General features: G+C 42.6%; 1 protein-coding gene across 1 annotated transcript in view; it reads left to right on the top strand.

Moving 5' to 3' along the window:
• Nucleotides 1–251: 251 nt before the first annotated feature.
• The window catches only part of LOC309553205 (TLC domain-containing protein 4-A-like), an 83,881-nt gene continuing 71,105 nt past the window's right edge, over nucleotides 252–13,027 (top strand). The window contains exons 1-2 of the mRNA XM_082254155.1: nucleotides 252–376; nucleotides 9,206–9,308. The gene's annotated coding sequence lies outside the window, so the exon portion shown is untranslated. The remainder of the gene's footprint in view (nucleotides 377–9,205; nucleotides 9,309–13,027) is intronic.

Here is a 13,027-nt window from a genome sequence, read left to right as displayed (position 1 = left end):
TCCTGAAGAATTTTCAGTCTGCTCTTGAGACTGGATATGCTACATGTTTGGTTGGAGACTGGAGATAAGCTATCAAAGAACATGAGAGACTGGGACTGGAGATATATTTTTTTGAGGTTTTTTTGATTGTAAGCTCTCAGGAGTAGGGCCCTCCTGACCCTCTTGTATTGTATTGTTACTGTACTGTCTCCTTTTTATAATGTAAAGTGTTGTTACCCCTTTAGAAATCAATGTTTTCCCCTCTCACTACAGACTCCTGGGATCCAAGGGCCACATGGGTGGCAGGTTGGGCACCAGGTCTCTAGATGCATATTCTTCTAAATGCATGCTTACAATTGGCTGGCAGAAGTCATGTTGGATGAAAGCTGAATTGCAGGTATGGATATTTTTGTGTAGTTCCATTGGTCCAGCTTGGACCTATATAAGTATATACAGGTACATCTAAAAAAAATAGAATATCATCAAAAAGTATATTGAATTAGTAAAATAAATTTAAAAAAGTGAAACTCATATATTTTATTTAGATGCATTACACACAGAGTGATATATTTCAAGCATTTCTTTCTTTTTTAATTTTGATGATTCTGGCTTACAGCTAGTGAAAACCCAAAATTCAGTATCTCAGAAAAATTTGAATATTACATAAGACCAATAAAAAAAGGATTTTAATTCAGAAATGTTGGCTTACTGAAAATGATGTCCATGTACAGTATAGTATGCACTCAATACTTGGTCGGGGCTCCTTTTTGCATTAATTACTACATCAATGCAGCGTGACATGGAGGCAATCAGCCTGTGACACTGCTAAGGTGTTATGGAAGTCCAGGTGGCTTTGATAGCGGCCTTCAGCTCGTCTGCATTGTTGGGTCTGGTGTGTCTCATCTTCCTCATGACAATACCCTACAGATTCTCTATATGGGGTTTAGGTTAGGCGAGTTTGCTGGCGCAGTAATGCCATAATCATTAAACCAGGTATTGGTACTTTTGGCTGTGTGGGCAGGTGCCAAGTCCAGCTGAAAAATTAAATCAGCATCTCCATGAAGCTGATCAGCAGAGGGAAGCATGAAGAGCTCTAGAATTTCATGGTAGAGGGCTGCACTGACTTTGGACTTGATAAAACACAGTGGACCAACACCAGCAGATGAGATGGCTTCCCAAATCATCACTGACTGTGGAAACGTCTGACTGGACCTCATGCAACATGGATTCTGTGCCTCTCCACTATTCCTCCAAACTCTGGGACCTTCATTTCATAATAAAATGCAAAATTTACTTTAATCAAAAAAGAGGACTTTGGACCACTGAGCAACAGTCCAGTCCTTTTTCTCCTGCTTCTGACGTTGTCTCTGGTTCCGGAGTGGCTTGACACAAGGAATGCTACAGTCGTAGCCCATGTCCTGGAATAGTCTGTGTGTGGTGGCTCGGGAAGCACTGACACCAGCCGTAGTCCACTCCTTGTGAATCTCCCCCAAATTCTTGAATGGCACCTGTTTCCCAATCCTCTCAAGGCTGTGGTTATCCCTGTTGCTTGTGCACCCTTTTCTATCACAATTTTTCCTTCCACCCAACTTTCCATTAATATGCTTGGATACAGCACTCTGTGAACAGCCAGCTTCTCTAGCAATGACCTTTTGTGACTTACATTCCTTATGAAGGGTGTCAATGACTGTCTTCTGGACAACTGTCAAGTCAGCAGCAGTCTTCCCCACAATTGTGTAACCTACTGAACCAGACTGAGAGACCATTTAAAGGCCCAGAATAGCTTTACAGGTGATTTGAGTTAATTAGCTGATTAGATTGTGACATCATAAATCTACAATATTGTTTCACAATATTCAAATTTTCTGAGATACTGAATTTTGGGTTTTCGCTAGCTGCAAGCCATAATCATTAAAATAAAAAGAAGTGCTTAAAATATATCACTCTGTGTGTAACGAGTTTCACTTTTTTAATTAAATCACTGAAATAAGTTAGCTTTTTGATGATGTTACATTTTTTTGAGATGCACCTGTGGGATCCCTGTGGAAACTGGAAATCCCTGTAGTTAACACATCTGCTACAGTGATCGCTTCCAGATTCCTTGCCCCGTGCTGAGCAGCTGCCCTGCTGCATTGTGAACACAGGAGGTGGCTCGCTTGGCACAGGTACCATTCAACAAACACTTTACATTTTTTCAGTAAATGCTTAGTGTTCTCTGATTGGATGAGGTAATGTCATAATCTCCATTTCTACCATTTAGAGAAAGCCTTGCATTCATTTGTACTATAATATTCAATTGCAGCGCTAATAAGCTAAAATATGATTATATAAATATAATTCTTCATATCCAGATAATGAGATCTGGCATGAAACCATAAAGTCCAGCAAAAGTTTCTTAATCCTTGGAATGTAGAAAGCCACTTGTGAAGACATCTCTGAAATAGATAGCTTAGGTTAAATAAAAGTACCTGTACAGCTCTCCTGAAAAAAAAAAGGGGGGGGGGCCCTTCAAAGTTCATGAATGTTCCTTCAAGTGACTTTCTACATTCCAAGGATTAGGAAACTTTTGCTGGACTTTATGGTTTCATTCCAGATCTCCTTATCTGGTTATGAAGAATTATTATTTATATAATCCTATTTTAGTTTATTAGCGCTGCAATTGAATATTATTGTTGAAGTGAGAGGAAAGTGTATCCTTTTAATTGCTAGCAGCCTTTTTGTATTTATCTGTGCTGATCTTGAATTTTATTTATGGTTGTTTTTTTTTTTTTTTTTTTTTTTTTATTCATTTGTGACATCCCGTGTCAGGGCAACCTCTGGGCATGGGACTCCAATGATCACTAGTAGCAGTGTCTACTACAGGGGATCAACCAGGTACTGTACATACATACCTAAACTGGTCCAAGCTGGAATAATGTACCTATGCAAACCTTTTACATACCTAAAATTCATCTCTGGAAGATTGGTCGGGGGGCGTGCCCGAGCAGGGTATGTGAGCGGAGCGGTCTCACGGAGCTCCCATGTAGAATCCTCTAAATCATTATTTCCCCGGCCGGACCGAGCGCTGACCCTGTGATAGAAGTCTGCAGCTAACCCTCCGGAACACGGGGATATATTGGGCTGTATACTTTTGGAGCTATTATCGGACGGAGAGGAAAAAATAAGAAAGGCACGACGGCCTCCACAGACCAACATGGCGCCGTCAAAAAGAAGCCTAAAGACACAGGCACAAAAAATAAAACCAGCCCTCCTTCAGTAAGGACAATGCAGGGGACAGAGTGTTCACAATGGCTAAGTGGTAATACTGAGCCTGATCTACACAAGGCCCAGGTGCCATGTCACTGCCTGATTGAGACCAGCAGGCAGACATAGAGGACGTGCAAGAGGTGGAAGATCAGCCAACTTTAAGCCAGATTCTACAGTCAGTACACAAATGTACAGCGTCAGTCAATACTATCAAAGACAGATTAGGGGGTCTGACTGAAGAAGTGGCACTCCTGCGCCGGAATTTACAAAAAATCAGTGAACGCACCACGGCTTCAGAAAGTCGCATTAGCGACATAGAAGACCAGATACCGGCTCTAGAAAATGAATCCCGCTCCACTGCTCGTCTAGCACATGAAAATAAAGATAAAACCGATGATATTGAAAACCGATTGCGAAGCAATAATGTACGTATAGTGAGACTACCGGTAAAAATTAGAGGGCAGGGACCCTACAGAATTTGTGGAGGCATGGCTGCGAGATACGTTTGGAAAAGATGCATTCTCTTCCATCTTTTCAGTTGAACAGGCCCATCGGGTACCCACTAGAGCCCTGCCAGGCAATGCACCCAAACCCTTGTTGGCAAGTATCCTACATTACTGAGATATGGAAAAAATATTACGCCTGGCAAGGGAAAGGCCTGATATCCGATTTAATGAAGTCAAGGCGTCATTTTATTCTGACTTCTCAGCTGAGGTGCAAAGAGGACGCTCCAAATTTATGGATGTCAAACAGAGGCTGCGACGACTGGGATTGATATATGCCATGCTTTACCCAGCACGTCTGAGGGTCACAGCAGATGGCAGGGCACATTTTTTGCTAAGACTGCTGAGGCGGTAGATTGGCTGGATGTTCATGAGCCCTCTTTTCGGCAACGCCATAGGGAAGGCCCAGAAGCCTGAATGTGGATTTACTACTAGTTAACGTGCAGAAACAGATATTGACTGATCATCTAGGAGGATTCGAGTATATACCCTGGCCGGGGACAACGAACTATGTGCTACAGGGACTCGATATGCTCCAAGTAAAGTATATTCTTACTGGCTTTACCTGATTACTCCCAGCTCTGTGTTCGCCTTTTGGTGGATGGCAGAGCAGGGTACAACTCAAGTTGTATCAGGCAAATGGATCAAGATGTGGTTCCAACTTTGGACGACTTTGGGTTCTCACTCACTAGTTAGTTTGGGTTAAGGCACCGTTGTGCCTGTTTCCTTTTTTGCTCTACTTTTTTGTAAACTTTTTTGAGATGTTGCTCATGTCAACTTGATCACTCAGATGCTTTCTACCCTGGAAGACTTTTTGCAGTACAACATATGGGCCGACTGTGGTCACTACATCTAGCTAATCCTTCAGTCTATAAGTACAAAACTCCCCATGGCTGAGGTTCCTGTGGTTTCATGGAATGTTAGGTGGCCTTGGCAATCCCTTAAAGAGGACATTGATATCCACTATACTTCGTAAATACCACCCTGCGATTGTTTGACTGCAGGAGACGCATCTTGTGAGGGACTCCTTGGGTGGCCTGGGTTACTCCTGGGTGGGCTGGGCATACCACTCAAATCACACCTCCTATTCTAGGGGGGTGAGTGTCTTGGTGCACAGATCCCTTGCCTTCCAGGAGTTCCAATCGCAGGTGGACCATGAAGGGTGCTATGTGTTTTTATACTGTAAAGTGTTTACTGTTTCTTGTGTGCTGGTAGTTGTATATATTCCTCAGATGGTATAATGTATCCTAAAATGGAAAAACACCCTCCCTCCCCCCCAGCCGACCTTGTTCAGGGGCACCGCTCTTTCCCGCTTTGTGGTGGAGTTGGGCTGGGTGGATATGTGAAATATCCCAATACAATTCAATTTTCATGTTTTTCTAAAACTCATTCCTCTCTGTCGCGTATAGACCTATGTGTGGGTAGTGGACTGGCCTTCTCCCTGGTTCCTCCGGATAGAGTATGCGCAGCGGGGGGGGGGGGGGGTGTCTGATCACTCCCCGCTGGTGGTGTGGATTACTGTCAGACCACTGGTCAATCTTGAAAGAGCCCCATGGAGATTGAACGCCTTTTGGCTGAAACTCCTTCACGCCGATGATACAATACAAACCCAAATTGAACATTTCTTCGATGATAATAATGTGTATAATGACAGTCTCATTCGGTGGGATGCTTTTAAATGTTTTCTCAGAGGGGTCTTGATCTCACAAGTAAAACATATCCAATCTAATACGAAAGCACAGGAGGAACAAATGGCTGGTCCGTAAGTCGGAGGAGGAGTATATCTCTAATCCTACAGAAAGTTCAAGGGCCTCCTGGCTGACAGCGCAGGATGCTCTGAATAAGGAAATTAATTTAAAAGAGGAGAGGAGACGTTTCTTTTCCAAGGTGGTTTTCTATGAGGGGGAGCAGACCGATCGACTCCTGGCCAAAATTGTAAATGTACATCCCTCAGTCCCTGGTATTGGGGCTCTAGCCCTACCAGATGGCCGGCTAATCAACACACAGGACGGCATTATGGCTGAACTGGTTAGATTCTATACCGATTTATATGCCTCCAAGGTGTCTTCTACACCTGAGGAACGGTGCCATTATTTGAAATTGATATCTCTACCTTGGCTAAAGGAGGCACAGACGCTTAGCTTGGATGCCCCTCTCACCCTGGAAGGATTGCAGGGGGCGGTTGGTCTGTTCCCTAACTCCAAGGCACCTGGAGATGACGGTCTACTGATGGAAATCTACCAATACTACTCTGATGTTTTATTACCTAGACTACTAGAGGTCTTTAATGATGCTAAATATAAACAATGTCTGCCCACGTCCAAGATGAGGGCCAGTATTGTGCTACTCCAAAAGCCAAACAAACTGGCCACAGAGCCCAGTTCATATAGACCCATATCCCTCCTTCAGGCGGACATAAAGATTCTAGCAAAGGTGCTGGCTAGACGAGTGAACAAGGTTCTACCTAGCATAATTCATGAGGATCAGGCTGGCTTTATGCCAAAAAAATCCACAGCTGTTATTTGAGAAGGTTGTATGTTAATATACAAACCCCAGCAGACAATATGGGCAGTAGGGCGCTGCTATCTTTGGATGCCGACAAGGCTTTCGACAGCGTTGAGTGGGGGTACTTGTGGTCGGAACTGGAGAAGTTTGGATTTGGCCCTAATTTTATTGCATGGATAAGTTTGCTGTACTTTCAACCTAAGGCATCCATTAGAGAAGGACGGAAAATGTCGGCCAGTTTTCAGTTAGGGAGGGGTACAAGACAGGGTTGTCCTCTCTCCCTGCTCTTGTTTGTTATCGAGCCCCTGGCGACAAGCATTAGGGCTCATGCCTCCATAGTGGGGTTCAGATATGGTAACCTACAGGAGAAGGTTCTACTGTACGCGGATGATATGCTGTTGTTGCTGGGGGACACGGACACCTCACAAAGAGCAGCCATGTCTACCATTGCAGACTTTGGAAAGTTTTCGGGGCTAACGATTAACTGGTCTAAGTCTGCTCTTCTGCTGTTGGATGGGGATGCTCACCCCCAAATGGGAACTTATTGCCCTGTCCCAGTAGTGACATAATTTAAATACCTAGGTGTAACTATATCCCCACAACCGCTTGCATTTGTCATCTGAATATACATCCAAAATATGGAACAAATTATGGCTGTCACTGGCCGGGAGAGCAAATTTTAATCAAAATGATTTTGATGCCACAGTTATTATACCATCTTCACAACTCGCCGGTGGTTATCCCGCTGAAAATATTTTGGGTTGTTCACTCTATATTTAGGACCATACTATGGAAGGTAGGCACAGCCAGGATCAGGCTGGAACAGTTACAGAGGCCAAACAATTCAGGTGGGTTGGCTCTTCCAAACTCATGGCTGTATTATGTGGCAGCCCAGCTCCAGCATCTGGTGGGTTGACTATGTGGATCAATATGTGATCCTGGGTTGAATATACAGTAATGTTACAATATAGTGGGGCTCGCGCACTAGCTGAGGGGCTGAAGGCGCAGCTTTTTGTTAAACCTAATAAACAATTTCCAACCTATAGACTTCTGCAAAAAATTTGGGAAGAGGCCAAGCAACTACAAAAAGTAACAGGCTATACAGTCTATATCCCGATCTGGAATAACTATACCTACCATGAACTCCTTACCTTACAACATGCCGGCAGATGGCGCACCATGGAGGTGATGCACCTCAAACATATTTTTGATAATGGCGCTTTATTATCCTTTGCACAATTACAAACTAAGTTTGGGATCCCTATGGACATGCTATTTTAGTATTTGCAGCTGAAACATGCCATAATGGCCCAGAAATCAATGGCACACATGGGTCTCTCACCTACTCTGGTTTTCTCCCTTATCGAACAATTTGGCTCTACTAAGGGTGGATACACACTATACAATTTTCTTTAGATTTTTTTCCTTTAGACTTACCAAAACCATATAATATGAGGTCAGACCTAAACACTTTAATTTGTATGCAATCAGGCAGGCAATTGCACTACATAGTTGGAAGGTAAATCTAATGGAAATCTACCAACAAAAGTTGTATAGTGTGTATCCAGCTTAGTTACATAGTTAGTGAGGTTGAAAAAAGACATCAGTCCATCCAGTTCAACCTAGGATGTGTGTGTGTGTGTGTGTGTGTGTGTGTGTGTGTGTGTGTGTGTGTGTTTGCTGTTAACCGTACATTGTATACCCCTGTATGTTGTGGTCTTTAAGGTGCCCATCTAATAGTTTTTTTGAAACTATCAATGCTCCCTGCTGATACGACTGCTTAAGCTTAAGGGCTTTGTATCTTGCTGCTATGCCACTCTATTGGAATTGTACTTGGAAAAATTCCCTAGTATGGCATGTGATAAATGGAAGAAGGATAATGATGAGATATCGGGGGAATATTGGGAGGAAGCACTAGAATCCATCTTGATTTTGTTTATTGAATGCTTCACAGAGTGTCACATGTATATATTTTTCTTAGGGCTCACTATACTCCTTATAGGCTTCATTCTATGGGTCTACGGCCAGACAACCTATGTGGCAGGTGTGGGAGAGAGGTGGGAGGACCTGATTCACTTACTGTGGAGATGCCCAAAGCTTCACCGCTATTGGCACACTGTGGTTGATGCAATCAACACAGCACTAAAGACAGCTGTTCCAATGCATCCTAAACAATGTATATTAGGATAACACTACTCAAGATACATTTTTGTGGGAACCAGCATCTAGGGCTTTGTTTCAGGTGCGCAGACATATACTTCAGCATTGGATCTCATTTGAACCACCCACATCTAAAATGTGGCTTGAGCAAATTGGCACAATCTTACGTTTAGAAAAACATATATACAAACACAGGGGAGCTCCGGGGACTCCACGTAAGATTCTCTCCCTTCCTGTTTTTGGTAATGGGACAGGAAGTGAAGGGAAATCTCCCCAATGGGACACAGATAACTAAAAAACTGATGAAGATTATGACCCTCCATTACTCTATCCAAGATGAGAAAAAAAGTTTTGCCTTTAGTAACACTTTAACCTTAACACCTTTCAATGGCCTCTAAAACAAATGTAATCAAGAGAAAAAAAAAACAGCTGTGCCCGCTACATGGAACCTAATCCTTCACATGACCCTAGGAACTAATCCCAAACTGACCCAACACCCCCTGACATTAAAAGCATATTGCACACTTAAAAAAAAATATATAAGAGATTGCAGTTTACTAGTCCTTAGATGTGGTAGATGCATTTTTTTATTAATTTCCTTTTATTTGTACCTGGTGATCCTGCAATTAACACAACTAACTCACTTCCTTTCCCTTCTTGTCTACCTCAATTGTATCACTATGGACTGCCATGGTTGTCACACAGGCTGGACTTCATACATCTCTGCAGTTTATACATCTCCATTACATTGGTGATTGATGGGATTAGTAGTTTACATAATCAAGGTAACATTGTTTTTGCTGTCTTTTCAGCTCACAGGAAGTGTTAAGGACATTGCATTGCTGGTGAGATCAACAAGTATTATCTGTATTTGATGAAAATAAAAACAAAGTCAACTACCACCCCTAAGAACAGGTAAGCTGCAATATATTCAACTTTTTTCTTTTTTTGGGGGGGGGGTTGTACATGCTTTAAGGCCACTCCATACATAATGCATTTTTTTCATTCAAGCAGTGGGTTGAACAAAAGAAAAAGCCTTGATTCCTCCTTCCACACATTCAATGTTGATGAGGGAATTCTTCCCGCTGAGCCTTTGTATTCTGACAGTGGGGAGACTACGCTGACATCCGAATACAATGATCAGTGTTGCTGGCTATAACTGGTGGCATTGATCGTTTGAGAAAAACCCGACAGGCTGGTTGCTGGTTGTACACAAGTCAATCGGTAGACCTGTGAACAACCAGCCTGCCCATACATGGATCAAATTTCTGATGGTCCCTGCTGAACTGTAATTCATTTATGGCTGGCTTACTGTAAATGCCACGCAAAACGTTTTGTACTGTATAGATATTATTTTATATGAACAGTACGTATTAGGGATCAGCCGATTATCGGTGAGGCTAATATTGACCACTTTTTTTTTTTTTTTTTAAGTATCAGTATCGGCCACAACCTTGCCGATATGACCAATATTTATTCTAGTGGTTGTACTGGAGTGATGCCTGCATCACCCCGGTACCGTTGATCAGAGCCGACGGTCAGCTTTCTTGTAATGATAATTGATGTGGCTGAACAGCCGCTTGTTTGTCATTACAAGCAGCGGGAGGGAACGTCCCCCCCCCCCCCCTCCCGCTGCTTTTCGCGGCTCGCCTGGGTCTCCCATACCACGGGAGACCCGAGTAACCAGCCGGCACGTCCGCTGGCTGGCCTGAAGACCGGAAACAAAGCCGATTTTTGCTCTGATCGGGTCTCCGATGTAAAAACCCAGAAGCGATGTCATGACATGACTTCCGGGAACTGGAGCCTTAAAGGTATCGGATTATAAAAAAGAAAAATGACAGCATTCAACCTTGTGTTTTTGAATGCTTTTAAGTGCAGAGGAGAGGTTTGGGGTCTTTTTAGACCCCAGATCTCTCCATAAGAGTACCTGTCAATGCCTATTACTGTCACAAGGGATGTTTACATTCCTTGGGACGGCAATCAAAGTGATCAAAATTTTTTTAGGACAGTGTAAAAATAAAAACTTGAAAAGTGCAGAATATCGGCACCTAATATCGGCTATCGTCCTAAAGGGTGGCTGAAAAATTGGAATCGGCCCTGAAAGAACCATATTGGTCGATCCCGTGTGTGTGTGTGTGTGTGTGTGTGTGTATGTGTGTATATATATATATATATATTATATTCTGGATTTTGAAAACCATCTCTCTTTTTTTTTATTATGGGATCGAGTGGGATGCTTTGGAGCCTCAGCAGGATTTTACTGCCATTTCCTTTCTCTGGAAAATCTCTTACTGGGACAAATCCCAAAAAAACACTCAGGAGCTGGGTTACTGTAATGAGATATTACAGGGGTAATAAGACACTCAGGAGCTGGGTTACTGTAATAAGATATTACAGGGGTAATAACACACTCAGGAGCTGGGTTACTGTAATAAGATATTACAGGGGTAATAGGACACTCAGGAGCTGGGTTACTGTAATAAGATATTACAGGGGTAATAGGACACTCAGGAGCTGGGTTACTGTAATAAGATATTACAGGGGTAATAAGACACTCAGGAGCTGGGTTACTGTAATAAGATATTACAGGGGTATAAGACACTCAGGAGCTGGGTTACTGTAATAGGATATTACAGGGGTAATAAGACACTCAGGAGCTGGGTTACTATAATAAGATATTACAGGGGTAATAAGACACTCAGGGGCTGGATTACTGTAATAAGATATTACAGGGATAATAGGACACTCAGGAGCTGGGTTACTGTAATAAGATATTACAGGGGTAATAGGACACTCAGGGGCTGGGTTACTGTAATAAGATATTACAGGGATAATAGGACACTCAGGAGCTGGGTTAAAACATAACGCATATAGGAAAAAGGGCAGATAGACGGAACAATCTTAGGGACTATAACTTTGAGCCTCCGGGGTATGGTAACAAAACTTGAATGCAAATACAATCTATAAAATTGTTTTAAACTTTATTGTACACAAAGAATCCAATAGTAAATATAAAGACAGGAACCACCCACCATCACCAGTATAAAAAAGATAACGCTGTCTAAATTAAACCAAAGAAACTGCGCCGGACGCCATTATCACATGTACACAACTCAAACATCCTTCGAATAGCTAAACAATTGTGGATAAACTATAGGGTAATAGTATGTGCACAGAAACCACATAGGACACCTCAACAGAATGATGCAACAGGTCCAGGACAATCATATGCTAGGTTTCCTAACACTGTATATAGAATAAGTGTAAATTAATTCACAATCTGTTACCGCTGCTGCATTATTATGTAGGGTCCCCAGGTAGATGTAAAAATCTAAATATGGGAACAGGACATAAACAGTATACCTAAAAAAGGAAATGTCCCTCAGTGAACTGTTCCCCGGGCTGTGCTGATGTCGCATCATGAATGGATAAATCAGACTAGTATCCAAATGTGGCTAGCATACACATGTCAAGTATGGACATATAGTCATTGTGTCATGGCGGGAGGAGACAGGAAGCGTACAAATAGCAGATAAGCGGCAGAAAATACCAGATCCTGGCATCTAGCAGAGATACAGATGCAACGCCTGTATGCAGGGAGCAAAGGAAAACAGCAGAGTATGTGACTCATAGGCCAGAGAGCAAAAGCTCAGTCTGTATCAGTCCTGAGATAGCGCTATGCTCCATGAGCAGATTGCTCACTCTTAATGTATAATGCCAGCTCCATTGACCCAATAGTGCTGCATACGGCGTGTGTGTTCATACCTGATGGTTGCTCAGTTTTCAGCAGATCCAGGGATGCCGCTTTAGTGAAGATCAACACATCCCACTGCTCACAATGACCACGCTGCTGTCCCCATGTGTGTATGTCCCTGCCACATCTCCAGGGTCCCACTTGTACTACCCGGTTGGGTGGAAATAGTGCACGCTTGCATGATGTCAATGCGTTTCACCAGAAACCCAGCTTCATCAGGACGACTTTTCATGATGTGACATCAGCACAGCCCTACGAACAATTCACTGAGCAACATTTCCTTCTTTGGCTATGTTGTTTATGTCCTGTTTCCATATTTTGATTCTTAAATCTACCTGAGGACCCTACATATTGATGCAGAAGCGGTATCAGATTGTGAATTAATTTACACTTATTCTATATCTATAGAGGAGCTGGGTTGCTGTAATAAGATATTACAGGGGTAATAAGACACTCAGGAGCTGGGTTACTGTAATAGGATATTACAGGGATAATAAGACACTCAGGAGCCGGGTTACTGTAATAAGATATTAGAGGGGTAATAAGACACTCAGGAGCTGGGTTACTGTAATAAGATATTACAGGGGTAATAAGACACTCAGGAGCCGGGTTACTGTAATAAGATATTATAGGGGTAATAAGACACTCAGGAGCCGGGTTACTGTAATAAGATATTATAGGGGTAATAAGACACTCAGGAGCTGGGTTACTGTAATAAGATATTACAGAGGTAATAGGACACTCAGGAGCCGGGTTACTGTAATAAGATATTACAGGGGTAATGGGACACTCAGGAGATGGGTTACTGTAATAAGATATTACAGGGGTAATGGGACACTCAGGAGATGGGTTACTGTAATAAGATATTACAGGGGTAATA

This window comes from Pelophylax lessonae (assembly GCF_965119305.1).
Source record: "Pelophylax lessonae genome assembly, chromosome: 4".
Taxonomy (NCBI): domain Eukaryota; kingdom Metazoa; phylum Chordata; class Amphibia; order Anura; family Ranidae; genus Pelophylax; species Pelophylax lessonae.
This window is presented reverse-complemented; position numbering and strand designations above follow the sequence as displayed.